The sequence below is a fragment of the Delphinus delphis genome, chromosome 9 (assembly GCF_949987515.2).
Source record: "Delphinus delphis chromosome 9, mDelDel1.2, whole genome shotgun sequence".
NCBI lineage: Eukaryota > Metazoa > Chordata > Mammalia > Artiodactyla > Delphinidae > Delphinus > Delphinus delphis.
Genome location: NC_082691.1, coordinates 1,585,360 through 1,613,246, shown reverse-complemented (window position 1 = coordinate 1,613,246; position 27,887 = coordinate 1,585,360).

Here is a 27,887-nt window from a genome sequence, read left to right as displayed (position 1 = left end):
CGCGGGCTGCCTCTTGAGGCGCAGCTTAGCGGGCGCTTGGGCCTTACCGTCAGCCCAGCGGCCCGCCCGTCCCGGCAGGGCCCCGCCGCCTGCCTAGGCCGGGGAACGGAGGTCTCGGGCACCTGGGGGTGGCGGAGGTGTTGGCGACCACCCAGCCCAGGTCAGGCGGGACCCAGCAAACTTTTCGGCGCTTGACGCCCCGCCCCAGATCCCGCAGGCCGCTCACGGGGAAGTGGCCCAGGAGGCTTCCGGGCCCGGGGACCGCGGTCCCTTGGGCATCCCACCTGCCCGCCCACGCTGCGCTAGGCGCAGCTCAGACGCATACCGGACCGGCCCTCCTGACCGACAGAAGCTGGCCCGAAGCCACTGCGAGCCACCATTGAGTTGGCACGGCCCCTAAGACCCAGCCACGCCACCTTCGCCCCCATGTCACCGTCCGAGCTCAGGACCCCGCCCCAGGTGGCCGGCAGGCCCAGGGAAGCTGCCTGGGCCCTCGACCCCGCTCCCGCGCCCGGCCATAATGAAACGGCGGAGGGGCGGCTTTTTCCGAATGGAGCTGTGGAGAGCCAGCCCGGCAGACAGGTGGCGGCGCCGGGGCCGGGCTCCAGTGGGGGCGGCCAGGTGCAGGTCGAGGGGCTCGCGGGCCGCACGGACGGCCCCCGGGTCCGCGGCCACGTCTGGTTTCCGTCAGGCGGAAGCGTCTGGTGTGTCTCCGCCTTCCAGGGCCGCCTTCTGGCCGCCTGGCCGCTCAGGCAGGCAGGGAGCGCCCCATCAGAAGCTTGCTGTGGTGGGGGGGGCCTGAGGAGGTGGGGCTTGCATCTGTACCCGGCGGGGGTGGAGATAGCCGCGAACGCCGCGGGCGCCAAAAGGAGAAGGCGGAGCGGGAGGCAAAAAGCCTAGAGCACCCGGTCTTCCCTAGAGGTCTCCCATCCAAGTTCTAACCAGGCCCGACCCTGCTTAGCTTCCTCGATCGCGGCGAGATCGGGCCCTTCTAGGCTGGTTTGGCAGTAGATGCCGGCGGGGTCGCGGGCTGCCTCTTGAGGCGCAGCTTAGCGGGCGCTTGGGCCTTACCGCCAGCCCAGCGGCCCGCCCGTCCCGGCAGGGCCCCGCCGCCCGCCTAGGCCGGGGAACGGAGGTAGCAGCAGCAGTAGAAGTAGCAGCAGTAGTGGTAATAGAAGTAGTATTTGCCATGCACTGGGCTAGTAGTAATAGTAGTGGTAGTAGCAGCAGGAGAAGTGGCTGCAGCAGCAGGAGTAGTAGCACCATATATTCCCTGCAGAGGGCCAGTAGTAGTAGTAGCAGTAGCAGCAATTGAAGTAGTAGTAGTAGATTTGCCATGCAGTGGACTGCTAGTAGTAGCAGTAGTAGTAGAGTTAGCATCAGCAATAGAAGTGGCATCAGCAGCAGTAATAGTACCAGCAGATTTGTCCTGCAGTGGGCCAGTAGTGATAATAGAAGTAGCAGCCATAGCAGTAGTAGTAGTAGATTTGCCATACACAGGGCTAGTAGTATTGATACTAGTAGTAGAAGTAGTAGCAGCATCAGGAGTAGTAGTAGTAGTATTTTCAATGCACTGGACTACTAGTAGTAGCAGTAGTAGTAGCATTTGTACAAGCAGCAGCAGTAGTAGTAATAGTAGTAGTATTTGCCATGCATTGGGCTAGTAGTAGTAGTAAGAGTGGTAGCAATAGCAGTAGAAGTGGCAGCAGCAGGAGCAATTGGAGCAGCATATTTGACTTGCAGTGGGCCAGGAATAGTAGTAGAAGTAGCAGGAACAGCAATAATAGTAGTATATTTGCCATGCACTGGGCTAGTAGTATTGATAGTTGTAGTAGCGGAAGTAGCAGCAGCAGCACTAGTAGTAATAGTAGTAGTATTTGCCATATACTAGATTACTAGCATTAGCAGTAGTAGTAACATTACTATTAGCAGCAGTAGCTGTTGTAGTAATAGTAGTAGAATTTGCCATGCACTGGACTACTAGTAGTAGCAGTAGTAGTAGCAATAGTAGAAGCAGCAGCAGTAGTAGTAGTGTTAATATTTGCCATGCACTGGGCTATTAGTAGTAGTAGTATCAGCAGCACCTGTACAAGTAGCAGCAGCAGTAGTAGTAGCAGCAGTAGTAGTAATGGCAGCAGTGGTGGTAATAGTAGTAGTATTTGCCATGCACTGGCCTAGTAGTAGTAGTAGTAGTAGTAGTGGTAGAAACAGCAGTAGAAGTGGCATCAGCAGCAGTAATAGTGGCAGCATATTTGACCTGCAGAGGGCCAGAAATAGAAGTAGAAGAATCAGCAAGAGCAATAGTAGTAGCCGGCCCACGCTGCGTTAGGCGAAGCCCAACCGCAGACCGGGCCGGCCCTCCTGCCCGACAGCAGGTGGCCCGAAGCCAGTGGGAGCCAGCATTGTGTTGGTAAAGCCCCTTAGGCCCAGCAACGCCACCCTTGCCCCCACGCCACCGTCCGAGCTCAGGACCCCGCCCCAGGTGGCCGGCAGGCCCGGGGAAGCGGCCTGGGCCCTCGACAACGCTCCCGCGCCCGGCCATGGTGAAACGGCGGAGGGGCGGCTTTTTCCGTATGGAGCTGTGGAGAGCCAGCCCGGCAGACAGGTGGCGGCGCCGGGGCTGGGCTCCAGTGGGGGCGGCCAGGTGCAGGTCGAGGGGCTCGCGGGCCGCACGGACGGCCCCCGGGTCCGCGGCCACGTCTGGTTTCCGTCAGGCGGAAGCGTCTGGTGTGTCTCCGCCTTCCAGGGCCGCCTTCTGGCCGCCTGGCAGCTCAGGCAGGCAGGGAGCACCCCATCAGAAGCTTGCTGTGGTGGGAGGGGCCTGAGGAGGTGCGGCTTGCATCTGTACCCGGCGGGGGCGGAGATAGCCGCGAACGCCGCGGGCGCCAAAAGGAGAAGGCGGAGCGGGAGGCAAAAAGCCTAGAGCACCCGGTCTTCCCTAGAGGTCTCCCATCCAAGTTCTAACCAGGCCCGACCCTGCTTAGCTTCCGCGATCGCGGCGAGATCGGGCCCTTCTAGGCTGGTTTGGCAGTAGATGCCAGCGGGGTCGCGGGCTGCCTCTTGAGGCGCAGCTTAGCGGGCGCTTGGGCCTTACCGTCAGCCCAGCGGCCCGCCCGTCCCGGCAGGGCCCCGCCGCCTGCCTAGGCCGGGGAACGGAGGTCTCGGGCACCTGGGGGTGGCGGAGGTGTTGGCGACCACCCAGCCCAGGTCAGGCGGGACCCAGCAAACTTTTCGGCGCTTGACGCCCCGCCCCAGATCCCGCAGGCCGCTCACGGGGAAGTGGCCCAGGAGGCTTCCGGGCCCGGGGACCGCGGTCCCTTGGGCATCCCACCTGCCCGCCCACGCTGCGCTAGGCGCAGCTCAGACGCATACCGGACCGGCCCTCCTGACCGACAGAAGCTGGCCCGAAGCCACTGCGAGCCACCATTGAGTTGGCACGGCCCCTAAGACCCAGCCACGCCACCTTCGCCCCCATGTCACCGTCCGAGCTCAGGACCCCGCCCCAGGTGGCCGGCAGGCCCAGGGAAGCTGCCTGGGCCCTCGACCCCGCTCCCGCGCCCGGCCATAATGAAACGGCGGAGGGGCGGCTTTTTCCGAATGGAGCTGTGGAGAGCCAGCCCGGCAGACAGGTGGCGGCGCCAGGGCCGGGCTCCAGTGGGGGCGGCCAGGTGCAGGTCGAGGGGCTCGCGGGCCGCACGGACGGCCCCCGGGTCCGCGGCCACGTCTGGTTTCCGTCAGGCGGAAGCGTCTGGTGTGTCTCCGCCTTCCAGGGCCGCCTTCTGGCCGCCTGGCCGCTCAGGCAGGCAGGGAGCGCCCCATCAGAAGCTTGCTGTGGTGGGGGGGGCCTGAGGAGGTGGGGCTTGCATCTGTACCCGGCGGGGGTGGAGATAGCCGCGAACGCCGCGGGCGCCAAAAGGAGAAGGCGGAGCGGGAGGCAAAAAGCCTAGAGCACCCGGTCTTCCCTAGAGGTCTCCCATCCAAGTTCTAACCAGGCCCGACCCTGCTTAGCTTCCGCGATCGCGGCGAGATCGGGCCCTTCTAGGCTGGTTTGGCAGTAGATGCCGGCGGGGTCGCGGGCTGCCTCTTGAGGCGCAGCTTAGCGGGCGCTTGGGCCTTACCGCCAGCCCAGCGGCCCGCCCGTCCCGGCAGGGCCCCGCCGCCCGCCTAGGCCGGGGAACGGAGGTAGCAGCAGCAGTAGAAGTAGCAGCAGTAGTGGTAATAGAAGTAGTATTTGCCATGCACTGGGCTAGTAGTAATAGTAGTGGTAGTAGCAGCAGGAGAAGTGGCTGCAGCAGCAGGAGTAGTAGCACCATATATTCCCTGCAGAGGGCCAGTAGTAGTAGTAGCAGTAGCAGCAATTGAAGTAGTAGTAGTAGATTTGCCATGCAGTGGACTGCTAGTAGTAGCAGTAGTAGTAGAGTTAGCATCAGCAATAGAAGTGGCATCAGCAGCAGTAATAGTACCAGCAGATTTGTCCTGCAGTGGGCCAGTAGTGATAATAGAAGTAGCAGCCATAGCAGTAGTAGTAGTAGATTTGCCATACACAGGGCTAGTAGTATTGATACTAGTAGTAGAAGTAGTAGCAGCATCAGGAGTAGTAGTAGTAGTATTTTCAATGCACTGGACTACTAGTAGTAGCAGTAGTAGTAGCATTTGTACAAGCAGCAGCAGTAGTAGTAATAGTAGTAGTATTTGCCATGCATTGGGCTAGTAGTAGTAGTAAGAGTGGTAGCAATAGCAGTAGAAGTGGCAGCAGCAGGAGCAATTGGAGCAGCATATTTGACTTGCAGTGGGCCAGGAATAGTAGTAGAAGTAGCAGGAACAGCAATAATAGTAGTATATTTGCCATGCACTGGGCTAGTAGTATTGATAGTTGTAGTAGCGGAAGTAGCAGCAGCAGCACTAGTAGTAATAGTAGTAGTATTTGCCATATACTAGATTACTAGCATTAGCAGTAGTAGTAACATTACTATTAGCAGCAGTAGCTGTTGTAGTAATAGTAGTAGAATTTGCCATGCACTGGACTACTAGTAGTAGCAGTAGTAGTAGCAATAGTAGAAGCAGCAGCAGTAGTAGTAGTGTTAATATTTGCCATGCACTGGGCTATTAGTAGTAGTAGTATCAGCAGCACCTGTACAAGTAGCAGCAGCAGTAGTAGTAGCAGCAGTAGTAGTAATGGCAGCAGTGGTGGTAATAGTAGTAGTATTTGCCATGCACTGGCCTAGTAGTAGTAGTAGTAGTAGTAGTGGTAGAAACAGCAGTAGAAGTGGCATCAGCAGCAGTAATAGTGGCAGCATATTTGACCTGCAGAGGGCCAGAAATAGAAGTAGAAGAATCAGCAAGAGCAATAGTAGTAGCCGGCCCACGCTGCGTTAGGCGAAGCCCAACCGCAGACCGGGCCGGCCCTCCTGCCCGACAGCAGGTGGCCCGAAGCCAGTGGGAGCCAGCATTGTGTTGGTAAAGCCCCTTAGGCCCAGCAACGCCACCCTTGCCCCCACGCCACCGTCCGAGCTCAGGACCCCGCCCCAGGTGGCCGGCAGGCCCGGGGAAGCGGCCTGGGCCCTCGACCCCGCTCCCGCGCCCGGCCATGGTGAAACGGCGGAGGGGCGGCTTTTTCCGTATGGAGCTGTGGAGAGCCAGCCCGGCAGACAGGTGGTGGCGCCGGGGCTGGGCTCCAGTGGGGGCGGCCAGGTGCAGGTCGAGGGGCTCGCGGGCCGCACGGACGGCCCCCGGGTCCGCGGCCACGTCTGGTTACGGTCAGGCGGAAGCGTCTGGTGTGTCTCCGCCTTCCAGGGCCGCCTTCTGGCCGCCTGGCAGCTCAGGCAGGCAGGGAGCGCCCCATCAGAAGCTTGCTGTGGTGGGGGGGGCCTGAGGAGGTGGGGCTTGCATCTGTACCCGGCGGGGGCGGAGATAGCCGCGAACGCCGCGGGCGCCAAAAGGAGAAGGCGGAGCGGGAGGCAAAAAGCCTAGAGCACCCGGTCTTCCCTAGAGGTCTCCCATCCAAGTTCTAACCAGGCCCGACCCTGCTTAGCTTCCGCGATCGCGGCGAGATCGGGCCCTTCTAGGCTGGTGGGGCAGTAGATGCCGGCGGCGTCGCGGGCTGCCTCTTGAGGCGCAGCTTATCAGGCGCTTGGGCCTTACCGTCAGCCCAGCGGCCCGCCCGTCCCGGCAGGGCCCCGCCGCCTGCCTAGGCCGGGGAACGGAGGTCTCGGGCACCTGGGGGTGGCGGAGGTGTTGGCGACCACCCAGCCCAGGGCGGGCGGGACCCAGCAAACTTTTCGGCGCTTGACGCCCCGCCCCAGATCCCGCAGGCCGCTCACGGGGAAGTGGCCCAGGAGGCTTCCGGGCCCGGGGACCGCGGTCCCTTGGGCATCCCACCTGCCCGCCCACGCTGCGCTAGGCGCAGCTCAGACGCATACCGGACCGGCCCTCCTGACCGACAGAAGCTGGCCCGAAGCCACTGCGAGCCACCATTGAGTTGGCACGGCCCCTAAGACCCAGCCACGCCACCTTCGCCCACATGTCACCGTCCGAGCTCAGGACCCCGCCCCAGGTGGCCGGCAGGCCCAGGGAAGCTGCCTGGGCCCTCGACCCCGCTCCCGCGCCCGGCCATAATGAAACGGCGGAGGGGCGGCTTTTTCCGAATGGAGCTGTGGAGAGCCAGCCCGGCAGACAGGTGGCGGCGCCGGGGCCGGGCTCCAGTGGGGGCGGCCAGGTGCAGGTCGAGGGGCTCGCGGGCCGCACGGACGGCCCCCGGGTCCGCGGCCACGTCTGGTTTCCGTCAGGCGGAAGCGTCTGGTGTGTCTCCGCCTTCCAGGGCCGCCTTCTGGCCGCCTGGCAGCTCAGGCAGGCAGGGAGCGCCCCATCAGACGCTTGCTGTGGTGGGGGGGGGCCTGAGGAGGTGGGGCTTGCATCTGTACCCGGCAGGGGCAGAGATAGCCGCGAACGCCGCGGGCGCCAAAAGGAGAATGCGGAGCGGGAGGCAAAAAGCCTAGAGCACCCGGTCTTCCCTAGAGGTCTCCCATCCAAGTTCTAACCAGGCCCGACCCTGCTTAGCTTCCTCGATCGCGGCGAGATCGGGCCCTTCTAGGCTGGTTTGGCAGTAGATGCCGGCGGGGTCGCGGGCTGCCTCTTGAGGCGCAGCTTAGCGGGCGCTTGGGCCTTACCGCCAGCCCAGCGGCCCGCCCGTCCCGGCAGGGCCCTGCCGCCCGCCTAGGCCGGGGAACGGAGGTAGCAGCAGCAGTAGAAGTAGCAGCAGTAGTGGTAATAGAAGTAGTATTTGCCATGCACTGGGCTAGTAGTAATAGTAGTGGTAGTAGCAGCAGGAGAAGTGGCTGCAGCAGCAGGAGTAGTAGCACCATATATTCCCTGCAGAGGGCCAGTAGTAGTAGTAGCAGTAGCAGCAATTGAAGTAGTAGTAGTAGATTTGCCATGCAGTGGACTGCTAGTAGTAGCAGTAGTAGTAGAGTTAGCATCAGCAATAGAAGTGGCATCAGCAGCAGTAATAGTACCAGCAGATTTGTCCTGCAGTGGGCCAGTAGTGATAATAGAAGTAGCAGCCATAGCAGTAGTAGTAGTAGATTTGCCATACACAGGGCTAGTAGTATTGATACTAGTAGTAGAAGTAGTAGCAGCATCAGGAGTAGTAGTAGTAGTATTTTCAATGCACTGGACTACTAGTAGTAGCAGTAGTAGTAGCATTTGTACAAGCAGCAGCAGTAGTAGTAATAGTAGTAGTATTTGCCATGCATTGGGCTAGTAGTAGTAGTAAGAGTGGTAGCAATAGCAGTAGAAGTGGCAGCAGCAGGAGCAATTGGAGCAGCATATTTGACTTGCAGTGGGCCAGGAATAGTAGTAGAAGTAGCAGGAACAGCAATAATAGTAGTATATTTGCCATGCACTGGGCTAGTAGTATTGATAGTTGTAGTAGCGGAAGTAGCAGCAGCAGCACTAGTAGTAATAGTAGTAGTATTTGCCATATACTAGATTACTAGCATTAGCAGTAGTAGTAACATTACTATTAGCAGCAGTAGCTGTTGTAGTAATAGTAGTAGAATTTGCCATGCACTGGACTACTAGTAGTAGCAGTAGTAGTAGCAATAGTAGAAGCAGCAGCAGTAGTAGTAGTGTTAATATTTGCCATGCACTGGGCTATTAGTAGTAGTAGTATCAGCAGCACCTGTACAAGTAGCAGCAGCAGTAGTAGTAGCAGCAGTAGTAGTAATGGCAGCAGTGGTGGTAATAGTAGTAGTATTTGCCATGCACTGGCCTAGTAGTAGTAGTAGTAGTAGTAGTGGTAGAAACAGCAGTAGAAGTGGCATCAGCAGCAGTAATAGTGGCAGCATATTTGACCTGCAGAGGGCCAGAAATAGAAGTAGAAGAATCAGCAAGAGCAATAGTAGTAGCCGGCCCACGCTGCGTTAGGCGAAGCCCAACCGCAGACCGGGCCGGCCCTCCTGCCCGACAGCAGGTGGCCCGAAGCCAGTGGGAGCCAGCATTGTGTTGGTAAAGCCCCTTAGGCCCAGCAACGCCACCCTTGCCCCCACGCCACCGTCCGAGCTCAGGACCCCGCCCCAGGTGGCCGGCAGGCCCGGGGAAGCGGCCTGGGCCCTCGACCCCGCTCCCGCGCCCGGCCATGGTGAAACGGCGGAGGGGCGGCTTTTTCCGTATGGAGCTGTGGAGAGCCAGCCCGGCAGACAGGTGGCGGCGCCGGGGCTGGGCTCCAGTGGGGGCGGCCAGGTGCAGGTCGAGGGGCTCGCGGGCCGCACGGACGGCCCCCGGGTCCGCGGCCACGTCTGGTTTCCGTCAGGCGGAAGCGTCTGGTGTGTCTCCGCCTTCCAGGGCCGCCTTCTGGCCGCCTGGCAGCTCAGGCAGGCAGGGAGCGCCCCATCAGAAGCTTGCTGTGGTGGGGGGGGCCTGAGGAGGTGGGGCTTGCATCTGTACCCGGCGGGGGCGGAGATAGCCGCGAACGCCGCGGGCGCCAAAAGGAGAAGGCGGAGCGGGAGGCAAAAAGCCTAGAGCACCCGGTCTTCCCTAGAGGTCTCCCATCCAAGTTCTAACCAGGCCCGACCCTGCTTAGCTTCCGCGATCGCGGCGAGATCGGGCCCTTCTAGGCTGGTGGGGCAGTAGATGCCGGCGGCGTCGCGGGCTGCCTCTTGAGGCGCAGCTTATCAGGCGCTTGGGCCTTACCGTCAGCCCAGCGGCCCACCCGTCCCGGCAGGGCCCCGCCGCCTGCCTAGGCCGGGGAACGGAGGTCTCGGGCACCTGGGGGTGGCGGAGGTGTTGGCGACCACCCAGCCCAGGGCGGGCGGGACCCAGCAAACTTTTCGGCGCTTGACGCCCCGCCCCAGATCCCGCAGGCCGCTCACGGGGAAGTGGCCCAGGAGGCTTCCGGGCCCGGGGACCGCGGTCCCTTGGGCATCCCACCTGCCCGCCCACGCTGCGCTAGGCGCAGCTCAGACGCATACCGGACCGGCCCTCCTGACCGACAGAAGCTGGCCCGAAGCCACTGCGAGCCACCATTGAGTTGGCACGGCCCCTAAGACCCAGCCACGCCACCTTCGCCCCCATGTCACCGTCTGAGCTCAGGACCCCGCCCCAGGTGGCCGGCAGGCCCAGGGAAGCGGCCTGGGCCCTCGACCCCGCTCCCGCGCCCGGCCATAATGAAACGGCGGAGGGGCGGCTTTTTCCGTATGGAGCTGTGGAGAGCCAGCCCGGCAGACAGGTGGCGGCGCCGGGGCTGGGCTCCAGTGGGGGCGGCCAGGTGCAGGTCGAGGGGCTCGCGGGCTGCACGGACGGCCCCCGGGTCCGCGGCCACGTCTGGTTTCCGTCAGGCGGAAGCGTCTGGTGTGTCTCCGCCTTCCAGGGACGCCTTCTGGCTGCCTGGCCGCTCAGGCAGGCAGGGAGCGCCCCATCAGACGCTTGCTGTGGTGGGGGGGACCTGAGGAGGTGGGGCTTGCATCTGTACCCGGCGGGGGCGGAGATAGCCGCGAACGCCGCGGGCGCCAAAAGGAGAAGGCGGAGCGGGAGGCAAAAAGCCTAGAGCACCCGGTCTTCCCTAGAGGTCTCCCATCCAAGTTCTAACCAGGCCCGACCCTGCTTAGCTTCCGCGATCGCGGCGAGATCGGGCCCTTCTAGGCTGGTTTGGCAGTAGATGCCGGCAGGGTCGCGGGCTGCCTCTTGAGGCGCAGCTTAGCGGGCGCTTGGGCCTTACCGCCAGCCCAGTGGCCCGCCCGTCCCGGCAGGGCCCCGCCGCCCGCCTAGGCCGGGGAACGGAGGTAGCAGCAGCAGTAGAAGTAGCAGCAGTAGTGGTAATAGAAGTAGTATTTGCCATGCACTGGTCTAGTAGTAATAGTAGTGGTAGTAGCAGCAGGAGAAGTGGCTGCAGCAGCAGGAGTAGTAGCACCATATATTCCCTGCAGAGGGCCAGTAGTAGTAGTAGCAGTAGCAGCAATTGAAGTAGTAGTAGTAGATTTGCCATGCAGTGGACTGCTAGTAGTAGCAGTAGTAGTAGAGTTAGCATCAGCAATAGAAGTGGCATCAGCAGCAGTAATAGTACCAGCAGATTTGTCCTGCAGTGGGCCAGTAGTGATAATAGAAGTAGCAGCCATAGCAGTAGTAGTAGTAGATTTGCCATACACAGGGCTAGTAGTATTGATACTAGTAGTAGAAGTAGTAGCAGCATCAGGAGTAGTAGTAGTAGTATTTTCAATGCACTGGACTACTAGTAGTAGCAGTAGTAGTAGCATTTGTACAAGCAGCAGCAGTAGTAGTAATAGTAGTAGTATTTGCCATGCATTGGGCTAGTAGTAGTAGTAAGAGTGGTAGCAATAGCAGTAGAAGTGGCAGCAGCAGGAGCAATTGGAGCAGCATATTTGACTTGCAGTGGGCCAGGAATAGTAGTAGAAGTAGCAGGAACAGCAATAATAGTAGTATATTTGCCATGCACTGGGCTAGTAGTATTGATAGTTGTAGTAGCGGAAGTAGCAGCAGCAGCACTAGTAGTAATAGTAGTAGTATTTGCCATATACTAGATTACTAGCATTAGCAGTAGTAGTAACATTACTATTAGCAGCAGTAGCTGTTGTAGTAATAGTAGTAGAATTTGCCATGCACTGGACTACTAGTAGTAGCAGTAGTAGTAGCAATAGTAGAAGCAGCAGCAGTAGTAGTAGTGTTAATATTTGCCATGCACTGGGCTATTAGTAGTAGTAGTATCAGCAGCACCTGTACAAGTAGCAGCAGCAGTAGTAGTAGCAGCAGTAGTAGTAATGGCAGCAGTGGTGGTAATAGTAGTAGTATTTGCCATGCACTGGCCTAGTAGTAGTAGTAGTAGTAGTAGTGGTAGAAACAGCAGTAGAAGTGGCATCAGCAGCAGTAATAGTGGCAGCATATTTGACCTGCAGAGGGCCAGAAATAGAAGTAGAAGAATCAGCAAGAGCAATAGTAGTAGCCGGCCCACGCTGCGTTAGGCGAAGCCCAACCGCAGACCGGGCCGGCCCTCCTGCCCGACAGCAGGTGGCCCGAAGCCAGTGGGAGCCAGCATTGTGTTGGTAAAGCCCCTTAGGCCCAGCAACGCCACCCTTGCCCCCACGCCACCGTCCGAGCTCAGGACCCCGCCCCAGGTGGCCGGCAGGCCCGGGGAAGCGGCCTGGGCCCTCGACCCCGCTCCCGCGCCCGGCCATGGTGAAACGGCGGAGGGGCGGCTTTTTCCGTATGGAGCTGTGGAGAGCCAGCCCGGCAGACAGGTGGCGGCGCCGGGGCTGGGCTCCAGTGGGGGCGGCCAGGTGCAGGTCGAGGGGCTCGCGGGCCGCACGGACGGCCCCCGGGTCCGCGGCCACGTCTGGTTTCCGTCAGGCGGAAGCGTCTGGTGTGTCTCCGCCTTCCAGGGCCGCCTTCTGGCCGCCTGGCAGCTCAGGCAGGCAGGGAGCGCCCCATCAGAAGCTTGCTGTGGTGGGAGGGGCCTGAGGAGGTGGGGCTTGCATCTGTACCCGGCGGGGGCGGAGATAGCCGCGAACGCCGCGGGCGCCAAAAGGAGAAGGCGGCCGCCTTCCAGGGCCGCCTTCTGGCCGCCTGGCAGCTCAGGCAGGCAGGGAGCGCCCCATCAGAAGCTTGCTGTGGTGGGAGGGGCCTGAGGAGGTGGGGCTTGCATCTGTACCCGGCGGGGGCGGAGATAGCCGCGAACGCCGCGGGCGCCAAAAGGAGAAGGCGGAGCGGGAGGCAAAAAGCCTAGAGCACCCGGTCTTCCCTAGAGGTCTCCCATCCAAGTTCTAACCAGGCCCGACCCTGCTTAGCTTCCGCGATCGCGGCGAGATCGGGCCCTTCTAGGCTGGTGGGGCAGTAGATGCCGGCGGCGTCGCGGGCTGCCTCTTGAGGCGCAGCTTATCAGGCGCTTGGGCCTTACCGTCAGCCCAGCGGCCCGCCCGTCCCGGCAGGGCCCCGCCGCCTGCCTAGGCCGGGGAACGGAGGTCTCGGGCACCTGGGGGTGGCGGAGGTGTTGGCGACCACCCAGCCCAGGGCGGGCGCGACCCAGCAAACTTTTCGGCGCTTGACGCCCCGCCCCAGATCCCGCAGGCCGCTCACGGGGAAGTGGCCCAGGAGGCTTCCGGGCCCGGGGACCGCGGTCCCTTGGGCATCCCACCTGCCCGCCCACGCTGCGCTAGGCGCAGCTCAGACGCATACCGGACCGGCCCTCCTGACCGACAGAAGCTGGCCCGAAGCCACTGCGAGCCACCATTGAGTTGGCACGGCCCCTAAGACCCAGCCACGCCACCTTCGCCCCCATGTCACCGTCCGAGCTCAGGACCCCGCCCCAGGTGGCCGGCAGGCCCAGGGAAGCGGCCTGGGCCCTCGACCCCGCTCCCGCGCCCGGCCATAATGAAACGGCGGAGGGGCGGCTTTTTCCGAATGGAGCTGTGGAGAGCCAGCCCGGCAGACAGGTGGCGGCGCCGGGGCCGGGCTCCAGTGGGGGCGGCCAGGTGCAGGTCGAGGGGCTCGCGGGCCGCACGGACGGCCCCCGGGTCCGCGGCCACGTCTGGTTTCCGTCAGGCGGAAGCGTCTGGTGTGTCTCCGCCTTCCAGGGCCGCCTTCTGGCCGCCTGGCCGCTCAGGCAGGCAGGGAGCGCCCCATCAGACGCTTGCTGTGGTGGGGGGGGCCTGAGGAGGTGGGGCTTGCATCTGTACCCAGCGGGGGCGGAGATAGCCGCGAACGCCGCGGGCGCCAAAAGGAGAAGGCGGAGCGGGAGGCAAAAAGCCTAGAGCACCCGGTCTTCCCTAGAGGTCTCCCATCCAAGTTCTAACCAGGCCCGACCCAGCTTAGCTTCCGCGATCGCGGCGAGATCGGGCCCTTCTAGGCTGGTTTGGCAGTAGATGCCGGTGGGGTCGCGGGCTGCCTCTTGAGGCGCAGCTTAGCGGGCGCTTGGGCCTTACCGCCAGCCCAGCGGCCCGCCCGTCCCGGCAGGGCCCCGCCGCCCGCCTAGGCCGGGGAACGGAGGTAGCAGCAGCAGTAGAAGTAGCAGCAGTAGTGGTAATAGAAGTAGTATTTGCCATGCACTGGGCTAGTAGTAATAGTAGTGGTAGTAGCAGCAGGAGAAGTGGCTGCAGCAGCAGGAGTAGTAGCACCATATATTCCCTGCAGAGGGCCAGTAGTAGTAGTAGCAGTAGCAGCAATTGAAGTAGTAGTAGTAGATTTGCCATGCAGTGGACTGCTAGTAGTAGCAGTAGTAGTAGAGTTAGCATCAGCAATAGAAGTGGCATCAGCAGCAGTAATAGTACCAGCAGATTTGTCCTGCAGTGGGCCAGTAGTGATAATAGAAGTAGCAGCCATAGCAGTAGTAGTAGTAGATTTGCCATACACAGGGCTAGTAGTATTGATACTAGTAGTAGAAGTAGTAGCAGCATCAGGAGTAGTAGTAGTAGTATTTTCAATGCACTGGACTACTAGTAGTAGCAGTAGTAGTAGCATTTGTACAAGCAGCAGCAGTAGTAGTAATAGTAGTAGTATTTGCCATGCATTGGGCTAGTAGTAGTAGTAAGAGTGGTAGCAATAGCAGTAGAAGTGGCAGCAGCAGGAGCAATTGGAGCAGCATATTTGACTTGCAGTGGGCCAGGAATAGTAGTAGAAGTAGCAGGAACAGCAATAATAGTAGTATATTTGCCATGCACTGGGCTAGTAGTATTGATAGTTGTAGTAGCGGAAGTAGCAGCAGCAGCACTAGTAGTAATAGTAGTAGTATTTGCCATATACTAGATTACTAGCATTAGCAGTAGTAGTAACATTACTATTAGCAGCAGTAGCTGTTGTAGTAATAGTAGTAGAATTTGCCATGCACTGGACTACTAGTAGTAGCAGTAGTAGTAGCAATAGTAGAAGCAGCAGCAGTAGTAGTAGTGTTAATATTTGCCATGCACTGGGCTATTAGTAGTAGTAGTATCAGCAGCACCTGTACAAGTAGCAGCAGCAGTAGTAGTAGCAGCAGTAGTAGTAATGGCAGCAGTGGTGGTAATAGTAGTAGTATTTGCCATGCACTGGCCTAGTAGTAGTAGTAGTAGTAGTAGTGGTAGAAACAGCAGTAGAAGTGGCATCAGCAGCAGTAATAGTGGCAGCATATTTGACCTGCAGAGGGCCAGAAATAGAAGTAGAAGAATCAGCAAGAGCAATAGTAGTAGCCGGCCCACGCTGCGTTAGGCGAAGCCCAACCGCAGACCGGGCCGGCCCTCCTGCCCGACAGCAGGTGGCCCGAAGCCAGTGGGAGCCAGCATTGTGTTGGTAAAGCCCCTTAGGCCCAGCAACGCCACCCTTGCCCCCACGCCACCGTCCGAGCTCAGGACCCTGCCCCAGGTGGCCGGCAGGCCCAGGGAAGCGGCCTGGGCCCTCGACCCCGCTCCCGCGCCCGGCCATAATGAAACGGCGGAGGGGCGGCTTTTTCCGTATGGAGCTGTGGAGAGCCAGCCCGGCAGACAGGTGGCGGCGCCGGGGCTGGGCTCCAGTGGGGGCGGCCAGGTGCAGGTCGAGGGGCTCGCGGGCCGCACGGACGGCCCCCGGGTCCGCGGCCACGTCTGGTTTCCGTCAGGCGGAAGCGTCTGGTGTGTCTCCGCCTTCCAGGGCCGCCTTCTGGCCGCCTGGCAGCTCAGGCAGGCAGGGAGCGCCCCATCAGAAGCTTGCTGTGGTGGGAGGGGCCTGAGGAGGTGGGGCTTGCATCTGTACCCGGCGGGGGCGGAGATAGCCGCGAACGCCGCGGGCGCCAAAAGGAGAAGGCGGAGCGGGAGGCAAAAAGCCTAGAGCACCCGGTCTTCCCTAGAGGTCTCCCATCCAAGTTCTAACCAGGCCCGACCCTGCTTAGCTTCCGCGATCGCGGCGAGATCGGGCCCTTCTAGGCTGGTGGGGCAGTAGATGCCGGCGGCGTCGCGGGCTGCCTCTTGAGGCGCAGCTTATCAGGCGCTTGGGCCTTACCGTCAGCCCAGCGGCCCGCCCGTCCCGGCAGGGCCCCGCCGCCTGCCTAGGCCGGGGAACGGAGGTGTCGGGCACCTGGGGGTGGCGGAGGTGTTGGCGACCACCCAGCCCAGGGCGGGCGCGACCCAGCAAACTTTTCGGCGCTTGACGCCCCGCCCCAGATCCCGCAGGCCGCTCACGGGGAAGTGGCCCAGGAGGCTTCCGGGCCCGGGGACCGCGGTCCCTTGGGCATCCCACCTGCCCGCCCACGCTGCGCTAGGCGCAGCTCAGACGCATACCGGACCGGCCCTCCTGACCGACAGAAGCTGGCCCGAAGCCACTGCGAGCCACCATTGAGTTGGCACGGCCCCTAAGACCCAGCCACGCCACCTTCGCCCCCATGTCACCGTCCGAGCTCAGGACCCCGCCCCAGGTGGCCGGCAGGCCCAGGGAAGCGGCCTGGGCCCTCGACCCCGCTCCCACGCCCGGCCATAATGAAACGGCGGAGGGGCGGCTTTTTCCGTATGGAGCTGTGGAGAGCCAGCCCGGCAGACAGGTGGCGGCGCCAGGGCTGGGCTCCAGTGGGGGCGGCCAGGTGCAGGTCGAGGGGCTCGCGGGCCGCACGGACGGCCCCCGGGTCCGCGGCCACGTCTGGTTTCCGTCAGGCGGAAGCGTCTGGTGTGTCTCCGCCTTCCAGGGCCGCCTTCTGGCCGCCTGGCTGCTCAGGCAGGCAGGGAGCGCCCCATCAGACGCTTGCTGTGGTGGGGGGGGCCTGAGGAGGTGGGGCTTGCATCTGTACCCGGCGGGGGCGGAGATAGCCGCGAACGCCGCGGGCGCCAAAAGGAGAAGGCGGAGCGGGAGGCAAAAAGCCTAGAGCACCCGGTCTTCCCTAGAGGTCTCCCATCCAAGTTCTAACCAGGCCCGACCCTGCTTAGCTTCCGCGATCGCGGCGAGATCGGGCCCTTCTAGGCTGGTTTGGCAGTAGATGCCGGTGGGGTCGCGGGCTGCCTCTTGAGGCGCAGCTTAGCGGGCGCTTGGGCCTTACCGCCAGCCCAGCGGCCCGCCCGTCCCGGCAGGGCCCCGCCGCCCGCCTAGGCCGGGGAACGGAGGTAGCAGCAGCAGTAGAAGTAGCAGCAGTAGTGGTAATAGAAGTAGTATTTGCCATGCACTGGGCTAGTAGTAATAGTAGTGGTAGTAGCAGCAGGAGAAGTGGCTGCAGCAGCAGGAGTAGTAGCACCATATATTCCCTGCAGAGGGCCAGTAGTAGTAGTAGCAGTAGCAGCAATTGAAGTAGTAGTAGTAGATTTGCCATGCAGTGGACTGCTAGTAGTAGCAGTAGTAGTAGAGTTAGCATCAGCAATAGAAGTGGCATCAGCAGCAGTAATAGTACCAGCAGATTTGTCCTGCAGTGGGCCAGTAGTGATAATAGAAGTAGCAGCCATAGCAGTAGTAGTAGTAGATTTGCCATACACAGGGCTAGTAGTATTGATACTAGTAGTAGAAGTAGTAGCAGCATCAGGAGTAGTAGTAGTAGTATTTTCAATGCACTGGACTACTAGTAGTAGCAGTAGTAGTAGCATTTGTACAAGCAGCAGCAGTAGTAGTAATAGTAGTAGTATTTGCCATGCATTGGGCTAGTAGTAGTAGTAAGAGTGGTAGCAATAGCAGTAGAAGTGGCAGCAGCAGGAGCAATTGGAGCAGCATATTTGACTTGCAGTGGGCCAGGAATAGTAGTAGAAGTAGCAGGAACAGCAATAATAGTAGTATATTTGCCATGCACTGGGCTAGTAGTATTGATAGTTGTAGTAGCGGAAGTAGCAGCAGCAGCACTAGTAGTAATAGTAGTAGTATTTGCCATATACTAGATTACTAGCATTAGCAGTAGTAGTAACATTACTATTAGCAGCAGTAGCTGTTGTAGTAATAGTAGTAGAATTTGCCATGCACTGGACTACTAGTAGTAGCAGTAGTAGTAGCAATAGTAGAAGCAGCAGCAGTAGTAGTAGTGTTAATATTTGCCATGCACTGGGCTATTAGTAGTAGTAGTATCAGCAGCACCTGTACAAGTAGCAGCAGCAGTAGTAGTAGCAGCAGTAGTAGTAATGGCAGCAGTGGTGGTAATAGTAGTAGTATTTGCCATGCACTGGCCTAGTAGTAGTAGTAGTAGTAGTAGTGGTAGAAAGAGCAGTAGAAGTGGCATCAGCAGCAGTAATAGTGGCAGCATATTTGACGTGCAGAGGGCCAGAAATAGAAGTAGAAGAATCAGCAAGAGCAATAGTAGTAGCCGGCCCACGCTGCGTTAGGCGAAGCCCAACCGCAGACCGGGCCGGCCCTCCTGCCCGACAGCAGGTGGCCCGAAGCCAGTGGGAGCCAGCATTGTGTTGGTAAAGCCCCTTAGGCCCAGCAACGCCACCCTTGCCCCCACGCCACCGTCCGAGCTCAGGATCCCGCCCCAGGTGGCCGGCAGGCCCGGGGAAGCGGCCTGGGCCCTCGACCCCGCTCCCGCGCCCGGCCATGGTGAAACGGCGGAGGGGCGGCTTTTTCCGTATGGAGCTGTGGAGAGCCAGCCCGGCAGACAGGTGGCGGCGCCGGGGCTGGGCTCCAGTGGGGGCGGCCAGGTGCAGGTCGAGGGGCTCGCGGGCCGCACGGACGGCCCCCGGGTCCGCGGCCACGTCTGGTTTCCGTCAGGCGGAAGCGTCTGGTGTGTCTCCGCCTTCCAGGGACGCCTTCTGGCCGCCTGGCCGCTCAGGCAGGCAGGGAGCGCCCCATCAGACGCTTGCTGTGGTGGGGGGGGCCTGAGGAGGTGGGGCTTGCATCTGTACCCGGCGGGGGCGGAGATAGCCGCGAACGCCGCGGGCGCCAAAAGGAGAAGGCGGAGCGGGAGGCAAAAAGCCTAGAGCACCCGGTCTTCCCTAGAGGTCTCCCATCCAAGTTCTAACCAGGCCCGACCCTGCTTAGCTTCCGCGATCGCGGCGAGATCGGGCCCTTCTAGGCTGGTTTGGCAGTAGATGCCGGCGGGGTCGCGGGCTGCCTCTTGAGGCGCAGCTTAGCGGGCGCTTGGGCCTTACCGCCAGCCCAGTGGCCCGCCCGTCCCGGCAGGGCCCCGCCGCCCGCCTAGGCCGGGGAACGGAGGTAGCAGCAGCAGTAGAAGTAGCAGCAGTAGTGGTAATAGAAGTAGTATTTGCCATGCACTGGGCTAGTAGTAATAGTAGTGGTAGTAGCAGCAGGAGAAGTGGCTGCAGCAGCAGGAGTAGTAGCACCATATATTCCCTGCAGAGGGCCAGTAGTAGTAGTAGCAGTAGCAGCAATTGAAGTAGTAGTAGTAGATTTGCCATGCAGTGGACTGCTAGTAGTAGCAGTAGTAGTAGAGTTAGCATCAGCAATAGAAGTGGCATCAGCAGCAGTAATAGTACCAGCAGATTTGTCCTGCAGTGGGCCAGTAGTGATAATAGAAGTAGCAGCCATAGCAGTAGTAGTAGTAGATTTGCCATACACAGGGCTAGTAGTATTGATACTAGTAGTAGAAGTAGTAGCAGCATCAGGAGTAGTAGTAGTAGTATTTTCAATGCACTGGACTACTAGTAGTAGCAGTAGTAGTAGCATTTGTACAAGCAGCAGCAGTAGTAGTAATAGTAGTAGTATTTGCCATGCATTGGGCTAGTAGTAGTAGTAAGAGTGGTAGCAATAGCAGTAGAAGTGGCAGCAGCAGGAGCAATTGGAGCAGCATATTTGACTTGCAGTGGGCCAGGAATAGTAGTAGAAGTAGCAGGAACAGCAATAATAGTAGTATATTTGCCATGCACTGGGCTAGTAGTATTGATAGTTGTAGTAGCGGAAGTAGCAGCAGCAGCACTAGTAGTAATAGTAGTAGTATTTGCCATATACTAGATTACTAGCATTAGCAGTAGTAGTAACATTACTATTAGCAGCAGTAGCTGTTGTAGTAATAGTAGTAGAATTTGCCATGCACTGGACTACTAGTAGTAGCAGTAGTAGTAGCAATAGTAGAAGCAGCAGCAGTAGTAGTAGTGTTAATATTTGCCATGCACTGGGCTATTAGTAGTAGTAGTATCAGCAGCACCTGTACAAGTAGCAGCAGCAGTAGTAGTAGCAGCAGTAGTAGTAATGGCAGCAGTGGTGGTAATAGTAGTAGTATTTGCCATGCACTGGCCTAGTAGTAGTAGTAGTAGTAGTAGTGGTAGAAACAGCAGTAGAAGTGGCATCAGCAGCAGTAATAGTGGCAGCATATTTGACCTGCAGAGGGCCAGAAATAGAAGTAGAAGAATCAGCAAGAGCAATAGTAGTAGCCGGCCCACGCTGCGTTAGGCGAAGCCCAACCGCAGACCGGGCCGGCCCTCCTGCCCGACAGCAGGTGGCCCGAAGCCAGTGGGAGCCAGCATTGTGTTGGTAAAGCCCCTTAGGCCCAGCAACGCCACCCTTGCCCCCACGCCACCGTCCGAGCTCAGGACCCCGCCCCAGGTGGCCGGCAGGCCCGGGGAAGCGGCCTGGGCCCTCGACCCCGCTCCCGCGCCCGGCCATGGTGAAACGGCGGAGGGGCGGCTTTTTCCGTATGGAGCTGTGGAGAGCCAGCCCGGCAGACAGGTGGCGGCGCCGGGGCTGGGCTCCAGTGGGGGCGGCCAGGTGCAGGTCGAGGGGCTCGCGGGCCGCACGGACGGCCCCCGGGTCCGCGGCCACGTCTGGTTTCCGTCAGGCGGAAGCGTCTGGTGTGTCTCCGCCTTCCAGGGCCGCCTTCTGGCCGCCTGGCAGCTCAGGCAGGCAGGGAGCGCCCCATCAGAAGCTTGCTGTGGTGGGAGGGGCCTGAGGAGGTGGGGCTTGCATCTGTACCCGGCGGGGGCGGAGATAGCCGCGAACGCCGCGGGCGCCAAAAGGAGAAGGCGGCCGCCTTCCAGGGCCGCCTTCTGGCCGCCTGGCAGCTCAGGCAGGCAGGGAGCGCCCCATCAGAAGCTTGCTGTGGTGGGAGGGGCCTGAGGAGGTGGGGCTTGCATCTGTACCCGGCGGGGGCGGAGATAGCCGCGAACGCCGCGGGCGCCAAAAGGAGAAGGCGGAGCGGGAGGCAAAAAGCCTAGAGCACCCGGTCTTCCCTAGAGGTCTCCCATCCAAGTTCTAACCAGGCCCGACCCTGCTTAGCTTCCGCGATCGCGGCGAGATCGGGCCCTTCTAGGCTGGTGGGGCAGTAGATGCCGGCGGCGTCGCGGGCTGCCTCTTGAGGCGCAGCTTATCAGGCGCTTGGGCCTTACCGTCAGCCCAGCGGCCCGCCCGTCCCGGCAGGGCCCCGCCGCCTGCCTAGGCCGGGGAACGGAGGTCTCGGGCACCTGGGGGTGGCGGAGGTGTTGGCGACCACCCAGCCCAGGGCGGGCGCGACCCAGCAAACTTTTCGGCGCTTGACGCCCCGCCCCAGATCCCGCAGGCCGCTCACGGGGAAGTGGCCCAGGAGGCTTCCGGGCCCGGGGACCGCGGTCCCTTGGGCATCCCACCTGCCCACCCACGCTGCGCTAGGCGCAGCTCAGACGCATACCGGACCGGCCCTCCTGACCGACAGAAGCTGGCCCGAAGCCACTGCGAGCCACCATTGAGTTGGCACGGCCCCTAAGACCCAGCCACGCCACCTTCGCCCCCATGTCACCGTCCGAGCTCAGGACCCCGCCCCAGGTGGCCGGCAGGCCCAGGGAAGCGGCCTGGGCCCTCGACCCCGCTCCCACGCCCGGCCATAATGAAACGGCGGAGGGGCGGCTTTTTCCGTATGGAGCTGTGGAGAGCCAGCCCGGCAGACAGGTGGCGGCGCCAGGGCTGGGCTCCAGTGGGGGCGGCCAGGTGCAGGTCGAGGGGCTCGCGGGCCGCACGGACGGCCCCCGGGTCCGCGGCCACGTCTGGTTTCCGTCAGGCGGAAGCGTCTGGTGTGTCTCCGCCTTCCAGGGCCGCCTTCTGGCCGCCTGGCCGCTCAGGCAGGCAGGGAGCGCCCCATCAGACGCTTGCTGTGGTGGGGGGGGCCTGAGGAGGTGGGGCTTGCATCTGTACCCGGCGGGGGCGGAGATAGCCGCGAACGCCGCGGGCGCCAAAAGGAGAAGGCGGAGCGGGAGGCAAAAAGCCTAGAGCACCCGGTCTTCCCTAGAGGTCTCCCATCCAAGTTCTAACCAGGCCCGACCCTGCTTAGCTTCCGCTATTGCGGCGAGATCGGGCCCTTCTAGGCTGGTTTGGCAGTAGATGCCGGTGGGGTCGCGGGCTGCCTCTTGAGGCGCAGCTTAGCGGGCGCTTGGGCCTTACCGCCAGCCCAGCGGCCCGCCCGTCCCGGCAGGGCCCCGCCGCCCGCCTAGGCCGGGGAACGGAGGTAGCAGCAGCAGTAGAAGTAGCAGCAGTAGTGGTAATAGAAGTAGTATTTGCCATGCACTGGGCTAGTAGTAATAGTAGTGGTAGTAGCAGCAGGAGAAGTGGCTGCAGCAGCAGGAGTAGTAGCACCATATATTCCCTGCAGAGGGCCAGTAGTAGTAGTAGCAGTAGCAGCAATTGAAGTAGTAGTAGTAGATTTGCCATGCAGTGGACTGCTAGTAGTAGCAGTAGTAGTAGAGTTAGCATCAGCAATAGAAGTGGCATCAGCAGCAGTAATAGTACCAGCAGATTTGTCCTGCAGTGGGCCAGTAGTGATAATAGAAGTAGCAGCCATAGCAGTAGTAGTAGTAGATTTGCCATACACAGGGCTAGTAGTATTGATACTAGTAGTAGAAGTAGTAGCAGCATCAGGAGTAGTAGTAGTAGTATTTTCAATGCACTGGACTACTAGTAGTAGCAGTAGTAGTAGCATTTGTACAAGCAGCAGCAGTAGTAGTAATAGTAGTAGTATTTGCCATGCATTGGGCTAGTAGTAGTAGTAAGAGTGGTAGCAATAGCAGTAGAAGTGGCAGCAGCAGGAGCAATTGGAGCAGCATATTTGACTTGCAGTGGGCCAGGAATAGTAGTAGAAGTAGCAGGAACAGCAATAATAGTAGTATATTTGCCATGCACTGGGCTAGTAGTATTGATAGTTGTAGTAGCGGAAGTAGCAGCAGCAGCACTAGTAGTAATAGTAGTAGTATTTGCCATATACTAGATTACTAGCATTAGCAGTAGTAGTAACATTACTATTAGCAGCAGTAGCTGTTGTAGTAATAGTAGTAGAATTTGCCATGCACTGGACTACTAGTAGTAGCAGTAGTAGTAGCAATAGTAGAAGCAGCAGCAGTAGTAGTAGTGTTAATATTTGCCATGCACTGGGCTATTAGTAGTAGTAGTATCAGCAGCACCTGTACAAGTAGCAGCAGCAGTAGAAGCAGCAGCAGTAGTAGTAATGGCAGCAGTGGTGGTAATAGTAGTAGTATTTGCCATGCACTGGCCTAGTAGTAGTAGTAGTAGTAGTAGTGGTAGAAACAGCAGTAGAAGTGGCATCAGCAGCAGTAATAGTGGCAGCATATTTGACCTGCAGAGGGCCAGAAATAGAAGTAGAAGAATCAGCAAGAGCAATAGTAGTAGCCGGCCCACGCTGCGTTAGGCGAAGCCCAACCGCAGACCGGGCCGGCCCTCCTGCCCGACAGCAGGTGGCCCGAAGCCAGTGGGAGCCAGCATTGTGTTGGTAAAGCCCCTTAGGCCCAGCAACGCCACCCTTGCCCCCACGCCACCGTCCGAGCTCAGGACCCTGCCCCAGGTGGCCGGCAGGCCCAGGGAAGCGGCCTGGGCCCTCGACCCCGCTCCCGCGCCCGGCCATAATGAAACGGCGGAGGGGCGGCTTTTTCCGTATGGAGCTGTGGAGAGCCAGCCCGGCAGACAGGTGGCGGCGCCGGGGCTGGGCTCCAGTGGGGGCGGCCAGGTGCAGGTCGAGGGGCTCGCGGGCCGCACGGACGGCCCCCGGGTCCGCGGCCACGTCTGGTTTCCGTCAGGCGGAAGCGTCTGGTGTGTCTCCGCCTTCTAGGGACGCCTTCTGGCCGCCTGGCCGCTCAGGCAGGCAGGGAGCGCCCCATCAGACGCTTGCTGTGGTGGGGGGGGCCTGAGGAGGTGGGGCTTGCATCTGTACCCAGCGGGGGCGGAGATAGCCGCGAACGCCGCGGGCGCCAAAAGGAGAAGGCGGAGCGGGAGGCAAAAAGCCTAGAGCACCCGGTCTTCCCTAGAGGTCTCCCATCCAAGTTCTAACCAGGCCCGACCCTGCTTAGCTTCCGCGATCGCGGCGAGATCGGGCCCTTCTAGGCTGGTTTGGCAGTAGATGCCGGCGGGGTCGCGGGCTGCCTCTTGAGGTGCAGCTTAGCGGGCGCTTGGGCCTTACCGTCAGCCCAGCGGCCCGCCCGTCCCGGCAGGGCCCCGCCGCCTGCCTAGGCCGGGGAACGGAGGTCTCGGGCACCTGGGGGTGGCGGAGGTGTTGGCGACCACCCAGCCCAGGGCGGGCGCGACCCAGCAAACTTTTCGGCGCTTGACGCCCCGCCCCAGATCCCGCAGGCCGCTCACGGGGAAGTGGCCCAGGAGGCTTCCGGGCCCGGGGACCGCGGTCCCTTGGGCATCCCACCTGCCCGCCCACGCTGCGCTAGGCGCAGCTCAGACGCATACCGGACCGGCCCTCCTGACCGACAGAAGCTGGCCCGAAGCCACTGCGAGCCACCATTGAGTTGGCACGGCCCCTAAGACCCAGCCACGCCACCTTCGCCCCCATGTCACCGTCCGAGCTCAGGACCCCGCCCCAGGTGGCCGGCAGGCCCAGGGAAGCGGCCTGGGCCCTCGACCCCGCTCCCACGCCCGGCCATAATGAAACGGCGGAGGGGCGGCTTTTTCCGTATGGAGCTGTGGAGAGCCAGCCCGGCAGACAGGTGGCGGCGCCAGGGCTGGGCTCCAGTGGGGGCGGCCAGGTGCAGGTCGAGGGGCTCGCGGGCCGCACGGACGGCCCCCGGGTCCGCGGCCACGTCTGGTTTCCGTCAGGCGGAAGCGTCTGGTGTGTCTCCGCCTTCCAGGGCCGCCTTCTGGCCGCCTGGCCGCTCAGGCAGGCAGGGAGCGCCCCATCAGACGCTTGCTGTGGTGGGGGGGGCCTGAGGAGGTGGGGCTTGCATCTGTACCCGGCGGGGGCGGAGATAGCCGCGAACGCCGCGGGCGCCAAAAGGAGAAGGCGGAGCGGGAGGCAAAAAGCCTAGAGCACCCGGTCTTCCCTAGAGGTCTCCCATCCAAGTTCTAACCAGGCCCGACCCTGCTTAGCTTCCGCGATCGCGGCGAGATCGGGCCCTTCTAGGCTGGTTTGGCAGTAGATGCCGGTGGGGTCGCGGGCTGCCTCTTGAGGCGCAGCTTAGCGGGCGCTTGGGCCTTACCGCCAGCCCAGCGGCCCGCCCGTCCCGGCAGGGCCCCGCCGCCCGCCTAGGCCGGGGAACGGAGGTAGCAGCAGCAGTAGAAGTAGCAGCAGTAGTGGTAATAGAAGTAGTATTTGCCATGCACTGGGCTAGTAGTAATAGTAGTGGTAGTAGCAGCAGGAGAAGTGGCTGCAGCAGCAGGAGTAGTAGCACCATATATTCCCTGCAGAGGGCCAGTAGTAGTAGTAGCAGTAGCAGCAATTGAAGTAGTAGTAGTAGATTTGCCATGCAGTGGACTGCTAGTAGTAGCAGTAGTAGTAGAGTTAGCATCAGCAATAGAAGTGGCATCAGCAGCAGTAATAGTACCAGCAGATTTGTCCTGCAGTGGGCCAGTAGTGATAATAGAAGTAGCAGCCATAGCAGTAGTAGTAGTAGATTTGCCATACACAGGGCTAGTAGTATTGATACTAGTAGTAGAAGTAGTAGCAGCATCAGGAGTAGTAGTAGTAGTATTTTCAATGCACTGGACTACTAGTAGTAGCAGTAGTAGTAGCATTTGTACAAGCAGCAGCAGTAGTAGTAATAGTAGTAGTATTTGCCATGCATTGGGCTAGTAGTAGTAGTAAGAGTGGTAGCAATAGCAGTAGAAGTGGCAGCAGCAGGAGCAATTGGAGCAGCATATTTGACTTGCAGTGGGCCAGGAATAGTAGTAGAAGTAGCAGGAACAGCAATAATAGTAGTATATTTGCCATGCACTGGGCTAGTAGTATTGATAGTTGTAGTAGCGGAAGTAGCAGCAGCAGCACTAGTAGTAATAGTAGTAGTATTTGCCATATACTAGATTACTAGCATTAGCAGTAGTAGTAACATTACTATTAGCAGCAGTAGCTGTTGTAGTAATAGTAGTAGAATTTGCCATGCACTGGACTACTAGTAGTAGCAGTAGTAGTAGCAATAGTAGAAGCAGCGGCAGTAGTAGTAGTGTTAATATTTGCCATGCACTGGGCTATTAGTAGTAGTAGTATCAGCAGCACCTGTACAAGTAGCAGCAGCAGTAGTAGTAGCAGCAGTAGTAGTAATGGCAGCAGTGGTGGTAATAGTAGTAGTATTTGCCATGCACTGGCCTAGTAGTAGTAGTAGTAGTAGTAGTGGTAGAAACAGCAGTAGAAGTGGCATCAGCAGCAGTAATAGTGGCAGCATATTTGACCTGCAGAGGGCCAGAAATAGAAGTAGAAGAATCAGCAAGAGCAATAGTAGTAGCCGGCCCACGCTGCGTTAGGCGAAGCCCAACCGCAGACCGGGCCGGCCCTCCTGCCCGACAGCAGGTGGCCCGAAGCCAGTGGGAGCCAGCATTGTGTTGGTAAAGCCCCTTAGGCCCAGCAACGCCACCCTTGCCCCCACGCCACCGTCCGAGCTCAGGACCCTGCCCCAGGTGGCCGGCAGGCCCAGGGAAGCGGCCTGGGCCCTCGACCCCGCTCCCGCGCCCGGCCATAATGAAACGGCGGAGGGGCGGCTTTTTCCGTATGGAGCTGTGGAGAGCCAGCCTGGCAGACAGGTGGCGGCGCCGGGGCTGGCCTCCAGTGGGGGCGGCCAGGTGCAGGTCGAGGGGCTCGCGGGCCGCACGGACGGCCCCCGGGTCCGCGGCCACGTCTGGTTTCCGTCAGGCGGAAGCGTCTGGTGTGTCTCCGCCTTCCAGGGACGCCTTCTGGCCGCCTGGCCGCTCAGGCAGGCAGGGAGCGCCCCATCAGACGCTTGCTGTGGTGGGGGGGGCCTGAGGAGGTGGGGCTTGCATCTGTACCCGGCGGGGGCGGAGATAGCCGCGAACGCCGCGGGCGCCAAAAGGAGAAGGCGGAGCGGGAGGCAAAAAGCCTAGAGCACCCGGTCTTCCCTAGAGGTCTCCCATCCAAGTTCTAACCAGGCCCGACCCTGCTTAGCTTCCGCGATCGCGGCGAGATCGGGCCCTTCTAGGCTGGTTTGGCAGTAGATGCCGGCGGGGTCGCGGGCTGCCTCTTGAGGCGCAGCTTAGCGGGCGCTTGGGCCTTACCGCCAGCCCAGTGGCCCGCCCGTCCCGGCAGGGCCCCGCCGCCCGCCTAGGCCGGGGAACGGAGGTAGCAGCAGCAGTAGAAGTAGCAGCAGTAGTGGTAATAGAAGTAGTATTTGCCATGCACTGGGCTAGTAGTAATAGTAGTGGTAGTAGCAGCAGGAGAAGTGGCTGCAGCAGCAGGAGTAGTAGCACCATATATTCCCTGCAGAGGGCCAGTAGTAGTAGTAGCAGTAGCAGCAATTGAAGTAGTAGTAGTAGATTTGCCATGCAGTGGACTGCTAGTAGTAGCAGTAGTAGTAGAGTTAGCATCAGCAATAGAAGTGGCATCAGCAGCAGTAATAGTACCAGCAGATTTGTCCTGCAGTGGGCCAGTAGTGATAATAGAAGTAGCAGCCATAGCAGTAGTAGTAGTAGATTTGCCATACACAGGGCTAGTAGTATTGATACTAGTAGTAGAAGTAGTAGCAGCATCAGGAGTAGTAGTAGTAGTATTTTCAATGCACTGGACTACTAGTAGTAGCAGTAGTAGTAGCATTTGTACAAGCAGCAGCAGTAGTAGTAATAGTAGTAGTATTTGCCATGCATTGGGCTAGTAGTAGTAGTAAGAGTGGTAGCAATAGCAGTAGAAGTGGCAGCAGCAGGAGCAATTGGAGCAGCATATTTGACTTGCAGTGGGCCAGGAATAGTAGTAGAAGTAGCAGGAACAGCAATAATAGTAGTATATTTGCCATGCACTGGGCTAGTAGTATTGATAGTTGTAGTAGCGGAAGTAGCAGCAGCAGCACTAGTAGTAATAGTAGTAGTATTTGCCATATACTAGATTACTAGCATTAGCAGTAGTAGTAACATTACTATTAGCAGCAGTAGCTGTTGTAGTAATAGTAGTAGAATTTGCCATGCACTGGACTACTAGTAGTAGCAGTAGTAGTAGCAATAGTAGAAGCAGCAGCAGTAGTAGTAGTGTTAATATTTGCCATGCACTGGGCTATTAGTAGTAGTAGTATCAGCAGCACCTGTACAAGTAGCAGCAGCAGTAGTAGTAGCAGCAGTAGTAGTAATGGCAGCAGTGGTGGTAATAGTAGTAGTATTTGCCATGCACTGGCCTA